Source organism: Pteropus medius, unplaced genomic scaffold (genome assembly GCF_902729225.1).
Source record: "Pteropus medius unplaced genomic scaffold, Ma_sr-lr_union100, whole genome shotgun sequence".
NCBI classification, from domain to species: Eukaryota; Metazoa; Chordata; class Mammalia; order Chiroptera; family Pteropodidae; genus Pteropus; species Pteropus medius.
In genome coordinates this window covers 10,098,378-10,112,666 of record NW_024347788.1, presented here as the reverse complement: position 1 = coordinate 10,112,666, position 14,289 = coordinate 10,098,378, and the positions used below count along the sequence as shown (strand labels likewise).

At 52.8% G+C, this 14,289-nt stretch overlaps 1 protein-coding gene across 1 annotated transcript in view; it reads left to right on the top strand.

Annotated features, from left to right (window-relative positions):
* SIAH3 (siah E3 ubiquitin protein ligase family member 3) overlaps positions 1-14,289 on the top strand; it is a 51,317-nt gene that overhangs the window by 5,473 nt on the left and 31,555 nt on the right. The gene's annotated exons all lie outside the window — the stretch shown is intronic.

Here is a 14,289-nt window from a genome sequence, read left to right as displayed (position 1 = left end):
GCAAACTGAGCGGCTTACAACCAGGGAAGAGTGCTCTCCCGCAGTTCAGGAGCCTGGAGTCCAAGGTCAAGGTGTCAGCAGGGCCACGTTCCCTCCAGGCTCCAGGGAAGAACCCGTCCCCTGCCTCATCCAGCTTCCGGCGGCTCATGTGTGCTTTGGCTTGTGGCCGCGTCCCTCTGCCGGCCTGGCCTCTCTTCAAACTGCCTTCTTCTCTTCGTGCGTCCTCTGCTCTGTGTGTCTGTCTGATAAGAACGCCCGTGACTGCGCTTAGGGCCTACCTGGGCAATCCAGGAGCATCAAGGGAGTACAGTCACACCTCCGGGAGCGTCAAGAGTGGGAGCACGGTCACACCTTCAGTCGCTCACAGCCACCCGTCACCACACGTCTTCTTTCCTCCTTCGCGAATTCTTTTCGAAATAATACGATTGACGTGGATGCATGCACATCGTATTTTTTTTTTGATCGAAGGATAACAAGAGACAAAGTCAGACGCATGGATCTTTATATTTTGCCCTTGGTGCATGGTTTATAAATTCACCACATCCACGGGGACGGCAGCAGAGCACGGAGAAAAAACCCAGGCTTCGGGAGACAGTGTCCTGAGTTCACATCCTGACTCTGCCGCTTGCTGATGTGTGACTTCGAACAAATGACTTAGCCTCTCAGAGGCTCCGTTTCCTCAGGTATAAAAAGGGGAAAATAGCGCCCACTTTCCATAGTGACCGTGAGGGTGGCAGGAGCTCACATAAGGAGACTGGCCGTCCCAGAGGAGAGAGTCAGTAAATAGCAGCAGTTACTATTAACACGGTCATGACGACGAAAACAGCTTCTTGGATGCTGGAGTCAACGCCCTCTTGCAAGCCACCTGGCTGTCCCTTGGTATGCAAATTGCCCTGGGCCTGGAGAGAATTTTGAAGAGAATAATTTCTTGCCTTACATAAAACTCAGATGTGTCCTTAGTGCTTAATTTCAAAGAAAGCACTGGATGGACCCTGCTTGGGTCTGAGCCCAGAAGTCCAGTGGCCTCAGCAGGACAGGGCACCTGTGTGGGGACAGGGCTGACGAGGCGGGGTCTTCACAGAGCCAGGAGCCTTGCAGAGCAGTCCCCTCCCCCCAGCCTGAAACGTGCCCCTCGTGATTTATGCCTGACTTCTGGTCACTAGCAGCTGCTGAGTGAGCACACAGGTAAGTGAGCGTGGATCTGAGGCTGAGCGACACCACGGAGAGATTCAGCCGGGTAGGCGGAGGTGGGTGGGCAAAAACCACCCACGTCCAGAGAGACTGGACGTTTCCCCTCCACCCTCTGGTTCGTTCTGCCTGGAGAAGTAGCTCCCCTCGGAATGGGGGGGCAAGGAACAGGGGTCGATGCTGAACGGAGGCTGCGGCCCAGGAACCCAGGTCAGGCAGGGAGAGAGAGGCACCCCGACCTTCCTGAGCCAAGGAAGAACTCCTGACTCCCTGTCATCAGAGAATTTTTAACAGTCCCAGGCTAGGCCATAGGCCCAAGTCTCTTCACTCCAATTTGTGTGAATTTCTACACACACGCACACGTGCATGTGCACACATTTACATGCACACATGCACACACGCATGCACGCACGCACGCATGCACTCACAAATGCACATGTGCACACGCATGCACATACAGACATGCACACATGCACGTATGCACATGCGCACACACATACACGTGCATACACACATGCATACGCGCACACTCACAGATATACACGTGGACAAACATGTACACATGAACACACATGTGCATACACGTGTACACAGGTGCACACACATGTACACACACACAGTCGATGGCGATTTGACATGCCAACCTCTTTGGACCCTGCGTGGTTTCTGAATAGCACCGCAAGATCAAGGGTGCCCAGCCCCGTGGGTGGGGCACCCGGTCCCCAGCACTGTGGAAGACAGACGAGATGAGCAGGACCCTTCTCCCCGCCCAGCCTGTGACTGATGCTGCAGTCATCGTCAGAGGGGGTCCTTGTTCTCAGGAACTTGCCAGGTGTGAACCAGCTGGGCAATACTGGGCACCAAAAAGGCAAATGTTCCTGTGTCTGCAGTGCTGGCACAAATACATAGCAAGGACACAGACGAAGCTCAAAGTGAAGTCGCCAAAGCCACAAAACCATAACCCCAGACTTTCGAAGAGCGGGTGGAGTCAAGTTCCCACTACAAAGTGTTACGTTTCACCTTGATGGTGGGCCCAGGATGAAGAGCCATCAGAGAATAGATTTGAAACCAGCAAATGTTTTCAGCCGAAGAAAAAGGTCCTCGTGGATAACTTAGAATTGCGATCCAACTGGAAATGTCAGTTTTCCTTGCAAGATGCTGTGTCTCTTAATCATCTCCTGGGCCTTTCACTACTTTTAATCACAAACCCATGGTTAGTAGGGAGCCGTGAACTCCAGCCAGGAGAGAGCGGCCCCAGGACGAAACCAGAGAGCGACCTTCACGGAGGACAAAGGCCACCGCAGACCACGTTTGGAGGAGGAAGACAGGCTTAGCTTGGCTCTAGGAAGGCCCCACAGTGACGGAACCAAATCCAGATCAATAACAGATCTGACCAAAGGCCGGCCAGCAGGTCTCGCCATCTGCCCCGCTTTGTAGCCAGATGCTACGGCCCCTCGGACCTAACCGCTCCGACCTCGCCGAGGGGCTGCTGGAAGTCTGAGCCACAAGCCCCTCGGAACCTCAGGCCCCCTTTCTGTAAATAGGGGTATGTTGTGTTTCCTACTCACATAAGCCGACTACATGTCCTGAAACCTTCAGACGACAGTTTTCTCCTGTCTCGGTTATGCACACAATAATAAGATGGTAAGAACAAGTGCAAAATAACTGCTGTGTGTGGAAGGCACCCCACGTCCAGGGACTGCGTTAAAGGCCGCGCCTCCGACTATCACCAGGGCGGGGTAGATTATTATCATTCCCCATTATACAGACTATGAACGCAGGAAAGGGTGAAGAGCTTGCTCAATGCCACACAGCCCTTGGTAAAATTAAAATCCTGTGCTTTTAAGCGCTTCTTGGTATGTCATTCTTCAATGTTCTCTTTTCACAGTGGATAAGTGAGCCAGCTGCTTGGCCATAGGACTAATACGGAGTGTGATATATTTCATTTAAAATTTTTGAGCTGGGCCCCTGTCTTATTCACTCTCATGTACATATACATCGGACACACGAGACGCCCCAGCTGCTGGTGGGCGACCCTGGGAGGTATGCCCTAGGCTTCAAGATGCCCGTGGAATCAAGCCCTGTGGTCCACAGCCGCGACTTTGTCCATTCCTCCTGCTTCCTGGAGTCACCTCCCAAATAAACTCCTGCATGCAAGGCGTCATCTCAGGCTCTACTTTGGGGGAACTCAAGTGAAGATCACATATTTTTTTCATTAGCTAACATTTATTGAGCACTTACTAAGTGCCAGGTGCTGTGCTAAGTGACTTACCTGAATTAACTGCCTTTTTTTTTTAATCCTCAGAGGAGTGTTACCTGTCTGTTACACAGCAGGAAGCCGAGGCGCAGAGAGATTGTCTCGTGCCAGGACATGCGTCCAATGAGTGGTAGCTCAGCTGGTGCTTTTAACCGCTATGTTAGGCTGTCTCTCCCTCTTGATCTCAGAATTGGTTCTCTGGAAACTTCTACAAAGAGCTCAACCATCCGAATTCAGGCTCAATAAAAATTATGATTTTCATAAAATACCTGAGGGAAAGCTTTGCGACACTTTCCTAAATGCCCCGCTCAGAATTATCCTGCAGAAAGGGAAATTTGTGCTCTATAGCCATTTTTTTTAAAACGGGTTACATGATTTGACAGGCGGATGACATGTCTGAAACAAGCAGCGACCCCCAAATCTGGGACATGCGATTGCCTAGTCAACACCTAGCTTGCTTCTCAGTGACACCGGGAGCTATTCGAGGACATCAGAAATGCAGACACTCTCTAAACATTGGGATAGCATTGAACAGGCTGCTTTTTCTCTAAGAAAAGAAGAGAAGGGGAAAAAAAAAGCATTTTATACCGAAGCAAAAATGTCCTTTAAGAGAACCCGGCTCTTACATGTCACGCCTGCCTTCCGAGGGATCCACGGGCCTTTGAAATGTCCTTTCTCATTAGCAGCCATACCTTATTACTAAATTTATTTAAAAAAATAAATAAATAAGGTGGAACAAAATTTTAATGACCATTTTTTACCCAATTTAACTCAGGCTCTACCCTGATTTCGGTAAATCCTTCCCCTAACGCCCTTCAGACTTTTTCTCTTCCTAAAACTGCTGCAGGGAAAGCTGAGGGAGGGAGGCAGCCAGGCGAGAGGTGAGGTTGGGGAGGAAAACGGGCCCGGCCAGGGTTTGGGAGGTTTGGCCCCCGTGCCCCAGCGGGCACGATTCGGGTCGGGGCTTACACTGACTTCAGAGAGCATCTGAGCCCTCAGCCGGGCGCTGTGGGGGAAAATGAAGCCCTGAGTCACCTCATCCTGCAGCCCAGACATCGGGGAGAGTCACAGAGGGCTGCAGAGGGCTCACGGGGACACCGAAGCGGAAGGAATTAGGAAAAGGCCCAGACAGGAGCGAGGTGCCATCGTCACCACTCCCAGTGCCCCATGACGCCTGCGCGTCAGCGCCCGTTGGGGGTGGCACGGAGGGCAGCAGAGGGGGCGGCTGTCCCCTACACTGTGGGCACCTCTGCCGCGCCCTGCCAGCCGGCCCCACAGCAGGAGGGCTGAGGAGCACATTAAGTAGCTGGCTCATTGAAGCCTAAGTGATACATCTGTTTTTGGTAATTAAATAAATGCCAGTTGGACCTTCTCGGCGTGCTTATCGAAGCGAGTGCCAGATACTCAACACTATCCAAGAATCCGGGAGAATCTGGAGGCAGCAAGGAGCGCTCTGGGCTCTTGACGACCCACACCTTGAAACCTCCGCCGAGAAGCCTCCTCGGGACCCAGAGGCCGAGCTTTCACCCGCAGTCTGGCTCAGACCCATGGGGTCCTGGACAAGTCATTTGACCTTGGCTTCTCCGCCTATCAGGTGAGAAGGTGACACCGGCTCTGTGCCTCCCTCTGAGGTGACCTTGGTGTCTTTACCTCTATGCTGCCTCTTTTCAAAAGGGGTTTGAGGCGATTTATACCACGTGGTGGAGCGACAAGGTAAAACAGAAGTAAGATGGAGAGAGCCGGTCGATGAACTGCACGGCCATTTATCACAGGCGACAGAGATTTAGTAGAAAAGTGAAAGTCCACGGGTGTATTTTCAACACCTCTCATCGTACCGGGAAGATCGCGGCCTTCGGGACTCAGAGGTGGCTTCACATCGGTTCCAGTATTTACAACTGTGTGATCCTTGGCGAGTTACTTAGCTCCTTGGAGCTTCATTTTCCTTGTCTATGATCAGACGTTCGCGGGCGGGTTGGAAGAGTAAGAGTGGCAAACGTGTGCAAAGGCTCGGAGCCCGCCAGGCGCGCGGCAGGGCCCCCGTGAGCACGGCCTCTCTTCCTCCCTCCGTCCTTTCTCCCCTCCGTCCCTTTTCCTTTCCCTTTGCTTTCTGTGTTAAAAAAGTGAGTCTCCGGGAAACACTTCCGACGTTCTTTGATTCGTGGGTTAGAGCGGAATCTCTGGGGATGAGAAAGAGCTTGAAATTATGAAAGAAAGAGAGCCCTAACGTGCAGGGGAGGGACGCATTTTCGACGCGGGGAATGAGTCGATTAACTCATCCGAAGTCACCAGATGAGTCTTTTAAATGCTCTGCATCGTATTTTCGTTATCTGGGTGTAGCATTAATAAGATGGGTTCCTTCACATACCTCAGGTCTCCCAAAGGGACCTGGCAGGAGAGAGGAAAATGCGAAGAGGATATTTTTCCTACGCGAAGCCGGGAAGACGGGGCTGCCAGACGGGGCTGCCAGACGGGGCTGCCAGACGGGGCTGCCGCTATGCGCCCAGGTCACCCCACCAAACATCAAGGTGGCCTGGTGGTCCAGGGGGCGCTGGGCTGCCGGTCCGGGACAGCCGACGTCTGCACATTTGCCTCTAACCACTGGAAAAGAAAGATGACGAATGCAATTCTCTCTTACTCCCTGAGGTCACATGGGCATGTCCGAGCAGGCAGGATGTGGTGTCTGCAAAGTAACCACCAACAAGAATTCTAGGCAACTGGTTGGCCTAAGTGTGTGTTTGTGTGTGGAGGCAGGGGCAGAGAGCAGCCCACGTTGCCTCCTCTGTGTGGGCCTCCCTGATAACCTCTCAAAGCGGTCAGGCCCTCCACATTCTGCCTCACTGAGCCCTGTGGAGATGCACTCACAGCCCACAGGCTCCCTCTCTGTGCAGACATTTGCACATGTGTCTCTACGAGATGTGAGTCCGCCAAGGGCTCTGTGTCCCCAGGCCTAGCATGCATGACCGGCACATAGTAGGTGCTTAGTAAATGTGGATCTGATTAATAAATGGAAGGACTGTGCGAGCAAGGCAAGGAACTGGGAGGACTGAGCGTGTTCTCGAGACAGAGGCTCAAGGACGCGGAAGGATACGGAACTGTCCCCAAAGCCTGCTCGGAGCTAGAGGAGGACACAGCCGGTTCCAAGGCCAGAGCTGGACGAGCAGCGAGACCCGCTCCCCAGCGCCCCCCATCCCTCCCGCCGGGTTTCCGAGCCTGGACTGGGTCTGGGCTCACGGTCAGGGTCAATGACACAAGAAAGCTGGGTGTGATTCTAAGCGCTGGGCCGGGAGCCGCACCACCTGGGCTCCAGCAGCCAGCCCTCCGCGGCCGTCAGCCCTGTGACTTCGGACTTGCGCGTTAGCTCTTCTCGCGCCTCGGTTTTCCCGTCTGCAAAATGGGGTGATAACAGAGCCTGCCTCCGGGGGGCGTCGTGAGGACTCAACGAGTTAATATAGGAACGCGCTTGGCACAGAGCAAATTCTGCGTGGGTCGTAGCTAGTACGATTGCCACTGCCGCTGCTATTGCTGTCACTACCCGAGGTGACCAGGCCACGCCCAGTCCGCAGGTCCGGACAGCGATGCGGTGAGGGGAGAAAGGGGCCCAGCAGGTCCCGGCTGTCATCTGCCGTGTCTTGGCTGCTCTAACTCCGGCCAGCTGGGGGTCCATCATGTGAAGATTGGTCCTCCGCGTGCTGTTGAGACGTGTTTTCGGTTCCACATTCAGAGAGCCTGGGAAAGGATGCTCCCACGATGGGGCCAAAGGTTGACTTTTAAAAAGACGTGGGTTTGGAATCGGTTTGCTGGTGTCGTCGGATGAATCAGGGGCCTTCGTGGGCCAAGCGGTGGGGATCGGGCTTTCTCTTTCTGTCTTTACAGCCTGTCTTGTGGGCTCTCAGACCTGGAGGAGACGAAAGATCATTAAATAACCCCTTTAGGAGTTAATAGAGAGTTCCCGTTCATTTGTTTGTAAACACACATCTATTAAGCACTTATTATGTGTCAAATACACCGTGTTAATGACAAATATTAATTCGCTTAGTGTTCAAAATAACCCCGTGAAACAGAGCGATTATCACCACTATTTTACATGTGTGGAATGAGGCACAGAGAGGGTGAGAATGTGCTCACAGCCACACAGCCGTGAGTGGCAGAGCCAGGATCATGAGGGGACCCTGGAGCCTGGCCCGGAGCTCCTACTTTGTCCCCTCTCATGCCACCTGTCCAGGAGGCCTACGCTTGGGCAAATGCACAGGAAGGTAAGGGGGCCTCTCCAGCCCAGGTGGGCTGAGCCACCTGCCTGTCCCCACCCAGAGCAGCTCCGCGGCTGTCTGTATGGAAGGAAAGGCGACTCCTACAGAGCCCAGCAGATTCCCAGGGCTGACTCAGAGTGGGGTGGGTTGTTCCCACAGACACGGTGCTGAGAACCTTTGGGGACAGCCCCTGTGAGGATGAAGACAAGGACACTGTCTTGGCCATGGGCCCTGAGCTCCCAGGGAGCCCTGCAAACTTAGGGGCGTCTACCTCCTCTTCCCTTTGGTTTTTCATTACTCCTCGGCTAGTCCCCAGGCTCCCAACATGGGGGGCCAGGGGCCCTGGGGTTCCTTCTTTGATCCTAGCAAACGGAAGGAGCCCCAGGGTCTATGTGATTGCCAGGCTGTCACAATTGGACAGCCTTTTCTTTCCCCTGGTAGAGATAAATGTTGATAACTCAATGATGATGGAAACATTGTAAAGCGCCAAGCACAGCATGCTCGGTTACAAAAACCAGGAATAATTGCTGCAGCCTTGCCGCTAAGGAGCCCAGTTGTTGAGTCCAGGATAATTCTAGTAAGAAATTGGCATTCGGGGATTAATTGTTTAGAATATAATGACTGCTACAACCCAAACTAATGAGAACAGGAGGCAGTTTCCCATTTGAATTTCGGGAGAGAAATAGGCTTTACCAAACTGGCTAGTGCAGAGAAAAGAAAATGGGAGGACGTTTTTGTTTGTTTTTTTTTTGTGGTTTTTTTTTTTCACCCTAGTACAGATTGGGTGGAAAAGAAGAAAGCATTTTGCGAGAACAGCTTTGAGAAGACTAGCCAAGAGCCTGTGCAGACGCCTCAGGAAACCTTTCGATCATTAAAGGCCTGGCCGAGCGGTTCTGAGAGGCCCTGAGCAGGTTTGGGGATCGCGTCATCACCACGTGGGGGGATGGAGCGTAGCTGGCAGGCCCGTCCCTGACCTTCAGCAAGTCTCCTATCTGAATCTGTCCCCTCCTGCAAAACCGGCTGGAGAGCCGTACTAACCCTGCCAACCTCGGTGGCTTACTGTGGGGACCGAATGAAAAAATATCCGGCAAAGTGCTCTGCTCCCCTTAAATCGCAATGTGAGGGGGGGTGTTATTTGGATAAAACCCCCTTTCTCATTCTTTTATTTGTTTGCAGATAGCCCTGCCTTGTTTTAAAAAGAACTCAAGACAACCCGCCTACTTTTTTCTAATTTCCTGCAGAGCTATAAGCATCCTGTAGAATAAGTGTCATGGCAGGCAGTGGTTCAGAAGCAGAAAAGACTCCGGGCCAGCTGGACCGGAGCCTGAGAGCTCCGGGCGGAGTAGAACCCTTGCCAGGTGTTCAGAGAGATGAACGCACTGCAGATAACGGGCGAGGGGAGGAGCGATGGAGTAACCGGTGCGTTTGCGTGTCTGTTTATTGAGCTGCTGCTGTGAGCGTATATTTATTTATCGAGTGGCAGTAGGATGGAGAGATTTTTAAAACCCTCCAAAGACACCCGTTTAGTTTGAGACCTCAAGGGAGAGGTCCCAAACCCCTCGCCAGTTCCCACTTTCCTCCCATCCCCGCCCCTGCATTCTCGCTGACCTTGGCAATGGAGGTGGCGAACAGGAATCCCCTGAATTCTTGAAACTAAATTCTTAAATTCTTTAAGCAAGGCACGGCCCTTAAAGTCCCCCCACAGATGAGGACGCCCCAGACTGCCTCCCAGACGTGAGTGGTCGGAGTGGACTCTGAGAATGGAGGTAGACGTGATGCTTTTAAGATAAAGGCAAAGTCACCGGAAAAATCACAAGGGTTGTCGAGGATGTGGAAAAATTGGAAAACTGTGCGCTGTTGGTGAGACTAGAAAATGGTGAACAGCAGTATGGAAGTCCCTCTAAACATTCGACATGGCGTTATGTGACGCTGTGGCCCAGCAATCCCACGCCTGAGTATGTGCCACGCAGAACTGGCAAGGGGCTCACACAGGCATTCGTACACGAATGTTCGCTGCGGCGTTATTCCCAACAGCCAAAAGGCAGAAACCACGCACGGGCCCATCGACAGAGATGGGGATAAGCAGAATGTGGTCCGTACCTACAGTGAAATGTTCTTCCTCCTCGGCAAGGAAGGAAATTCTGATCTATGCTATGACATGGATGAACCTTGGAAATGTGATGCTAAGTGAAATAAGCCAGACACAAAAGGACAAATTTTGCATAATGCCACTTATCTGAAATAAGTAGGCAAGTTCATGGAGGCAAAAAGTAGATCGGAGGGAAGCAGGGGCCGAGGGCAGGGGGGCGAGGGGGCTTCATGGCGGCTTCTGTCTGGAACGGACAGCGGTGGTGGTCACGCGACATTGTGAGTGCGGTTAATGCCACTGCCGTGCACGGTTACATACTAAAAATTGCCAATTTTGTGTTAAATATATTTTATCATATATTATTTTTTAATTCACTCAAAAAAACAAACAACAAAGCGAAGTCCCTGAGCAACGCTGGGCCTGCCAGGCCCTTGCTGGCCAGGTGGCTTTACTCCACACCTCTCCCTTCGTCACTCTGCAGCCTCGTGCCACTCTCCACCCTGTCCCCTCCCGCCACTGGGCCTCGGGAAAGCTTCTTCAGGCCACCCGGGCGGGCCAGCTTCCCGGTTCTAGGCTCTGGAAGACCCATGCTCCTTCTCTTCAAAGCAGCCCCTCCCACGGCGGGACGTCCCAGCGATGTGTGACTCCCCCGTGAGACGGAGCCGCCGTGATAACAGGCGTGTCTGTAGAGTCTCTCCAATCCACTGCCGTCGCCCACAGCAGGCCCTCGGTACATCCCTACGTGCTGCACAAAGTGACTTTGAGAATGAAGGGGACTGTCTTGATTGGGACAGATGATCTCGATTCTGTGGGACCGCCCTGACACGGGACAGGTTCTGCAGGCCCCCCTGGCCCTCCCCGAGTTGAGCCCCACCCCGTGGGGGGAGGAGTCTGCAGCCCCGAATGGACGCTCCTACCTGGAGCTTGTGCCTCCCTTCCCAGGCCTCTCTCTGTGTCCGGCGCCTGTCTTCTACAGGTCTGTCCTCCTAAGCGTGCACTGTGCCACCAGCATGCACACCGTTATGTCTGGCAGGTAGTTGAGCCTCATTTTTGGGGAGTCGAGGCTTCATTCTGGGGGAGACTGTAGACAGAAGTCAGATGTATAGGCTTGAGTGGCCATATAGACATCAGGCTGAGATGGAGCCAGAATTGGGAAGAGAGGGGGTGAGCTGCAGCCTGGAGCCACTGCTGACTCCACGCCCAGGACTCTGAGCTCCCCAAATTCAAGACTGGCCTTCTGACGTGCCACGAAGGTGTTCATTTGTCAAGATGGACAGGGAAAAAAAAGTATTTTATTTAACAGTCTGTGGGCTTCGTTCGTAACTCTGAAACATCTACACCAATAGTCTGTGGGCCTCCATCTGACATTTGCCCTGGGTCTCCCTAATGTTAAGGGGTGGTCTGCACCTCACTCAGACAGGAAGGAAGTCCCCACCACCAGAAGAGGGTGTTCGTGACAGATATGGTTCTTGTGTTCTGAACACGAAAGCCTCTAAAAATTCAAGAAAATTGCTACATTAAATAGGATGTGTGTGTATGAGAGAGAGAGAGAGAGAGAGAAAGAAAGAGAAAGAGAGAGAGAGAGATTAGCAGGCCAGAGGCAGAGAAGCAGCCCTTGGTCTTCTCTGGGGAAAAAATGCAGGAAGAGAAATGAGTAAGATGATTTTGCCTCAAACTGATTGATGAAGATAGATGTCAGAAGAGGGGTCCCCTGGGGAGGGGGTGCAGGGTGACTGGCTGGGAAGGGGCATGCTTGAGAGAAGCTTCCAGGATCTGAGCGCTGGTTACCAGGTCGGGCACACATTAAAATCCCCCAGGCCGCACACGCGAGATTAATGCACTTTACACACAGGCCGTGTTCGGAGTCAGTCAGCTTGGACTTGCCTGCTCTATGCCCTTGAGCAAGTTACTTATCCTCTTAGGCCTCAATTTACGCAACACGTAGGCGGGGAGGTCAACATTTGGACCCTGTAGAGCTGCGGGAAAAGCGGGCGGGCTTCACACTCCATCCGTGGTGGCGCTTTATCGTGTCAGCCACTTTGACCGCTATTAAATTAGCTGCGTAAGCTGTCACCTGCTAGAATGCTTGAAACTGCGAACCTAAAAATGAGAAGGCCTTTGAAAGAGAGTGGCAAACAAGCGTGTCTTTGAGGTCAATAAGAACAACCATTCAGGCGTCATTAATTCAGGCAGAAGCCCAAACAGCGTCCCGATTGGGAGACGAAGACAAAGGGCATCGGTGATAAAGGGATGGGGGACGGTGACATCCTCAGAAGGAAGGCGTTTCCGTTGGTGCAGATAACGTAGTGACATCAGTTCTAAACACGTTTGAAATGTTCAGTCCAGTCGTCATCATAACTGCCGTCTTGTCTTCCTCGCAACTAGTTCTTTGGGGCGCAGTGGCGCTTAAGGCCCCGTCCAAAGGCGATTCTGCCCTGTCTCAACGTTCCTCAGACTTGAGGCGTAAGACACGCAAGCCGGTTCCTCTGGCGTGGTGGCTCCCGCTCCGTTTTAAAGAGGCTCCGATTATACTGCTGTTTACAAACTCTGAAGTGCATGGATTCTCTGAAGGCGCACTGTCCCTAATGCCGCGAAGCAAGCTGACTCTGCCCGACACTGCCCTTCGTTCTCACTGTGCTGTGTATTCCCTGCCGACTTCCTTTAGGCCGCACTCGGTCTAGGGGGCACCTTTTCTGCGTGATCAGCGGGTTCCCCCTTCGCCATCAGGCAGCACAGTGTGACTAGGGTTTAGTCCTGAGGGAACTGGTCTTCTCCTCGCTTCCCGGGAGGAGCCTGGTCCTGCCTGCATCCGATTCTTCTGGTAAATTCTGGCTCTGACCTCATCCCACACGGACGCCCAGCAGCGGAGAGAGCTCTCGCCTGTCCTTCTCTTAGGGGAGCAGGGGTGGCCGTTTTCGAGTCTCATCAAATATAGAACATGCCTTCCTGATTGTACTTCCGTTAAAGTATAATTACGCTGTTCTTGAAATTCAACTTCAAAAGAAGCAGGCGTCCGCTGAGTCCTGGCAGCTTCAAAAGTAGCATTCACACATCCCTGCCCTCACCCGGTGCCCACCAAGGACAAGGGACCCTGCGATAGTAAAGATCTCGGCCCTCAGAGAGCTTACCTGGCCGTTCCCTCGGTGAGGCATCGGGAATGGAAATGTCACCGTGGAGAGGGACATGTGTCCAGCTAACCGCCCCAGGAGCAGGCGGGGCAGATGCGGAGGAGGAGGGCAGGGCAGCGCCTGCACACCGCACTCCCGCAGGCAGGCGCGCAGGCCGCTTCTAGTCCTCCCAGCCACCTGGCAAAGCAGTCATTTTATTTTTATTTGACAGGTGAGGAAGCTGAGGTTCAGAGAAGCTAGGACCTGGCCCGAAGTCACAAAGTTTGTAGATGGAGCCAGAACTGGTTGCGTCATTTGTGGGGTGCAGTGCAAAGTGAACATATAGGGCCTCGTGTTAAAAAATGAGGACTTTCGCTGCAGTGACACCTGTGCGTTGAGTCAAGCCTGGGCCCTTCTAAGCCCTGGACCCTGTGTAGCCACGCAAGTTGGTTGCCCGTGAAGCCAGCCTTGAGTGGGGAGCTACTAAGAATTATGGGAGCATAGAGGAGGAAGTGGAGAACTATTGGTTGGAACAATTGAGAAAATGAAAAGCTTTATTGATACAGGCGGCCATGAACCGGAAGGGAAATGTCACTTTGGTTTCATAGAATCAGACACGAGGCTATTATGCTGATGCTTTTTAACCAGAGCAAGAGAGAGCCAGGAGCTTGGGTGTCTCCTGTAGCCATTGGGATGTATGAGTCTGTTCTGGGAGCAAGCTGCCGGTTCTTAGTTTCATTCTGTGCTGTCTGGAACTTTCCTAATTCCTCTGAGAATTCTGTGGCCTCCTGGACCAGCTCCAGGCCTGGACTGGACATATCTGCATAGATTTCTATCCGTTAGAAATAAGGTCAGTTGGCAACAGCAGAATAAGCAAGCCTCAGTCCAGGAGCAGACGTGTTCTAGCATTACTTCGCGTTCTCAGAATGTCGGTCCTGGCCGCTCCGTGGTTCTCTCATCCTTCCTGCCACGGTGTCACCTCGTACTTGCAACGTGCTTGTGGCAGCTCTCACCACCTTGACTGCATTCGAGGCCAATGGAAGGGGCAAGAGTAACACCGTGGCCAGAAGGAAATAGAAAGAAAAGGCTTCCTCGGAATTCCCACCTCTAAGTGGTGGCCCTTCCGTTGCACGGACCAGAGCTGGGTCACGCAGCCACCTAGACAGAACTGCCAAGAAGGGCGGGGAAGCAAAGGACAGTGATTGGCTCAGGGCAGGAAGTGGCCACTAAGCCACCATGAACAAAACAGAGGTACCATCAGCCGTGGAACAGAAGAGAACTTGTATTGAGTGGGAACTTAAGACCGTTGGTTACTCTGTGGACTAATCCAGTGCTCTGAGTTCGTTCCGGTCCACATGTGTATCCCCCAGAGACGGTCCTAGGGGATCCCGAAGTCAAGGC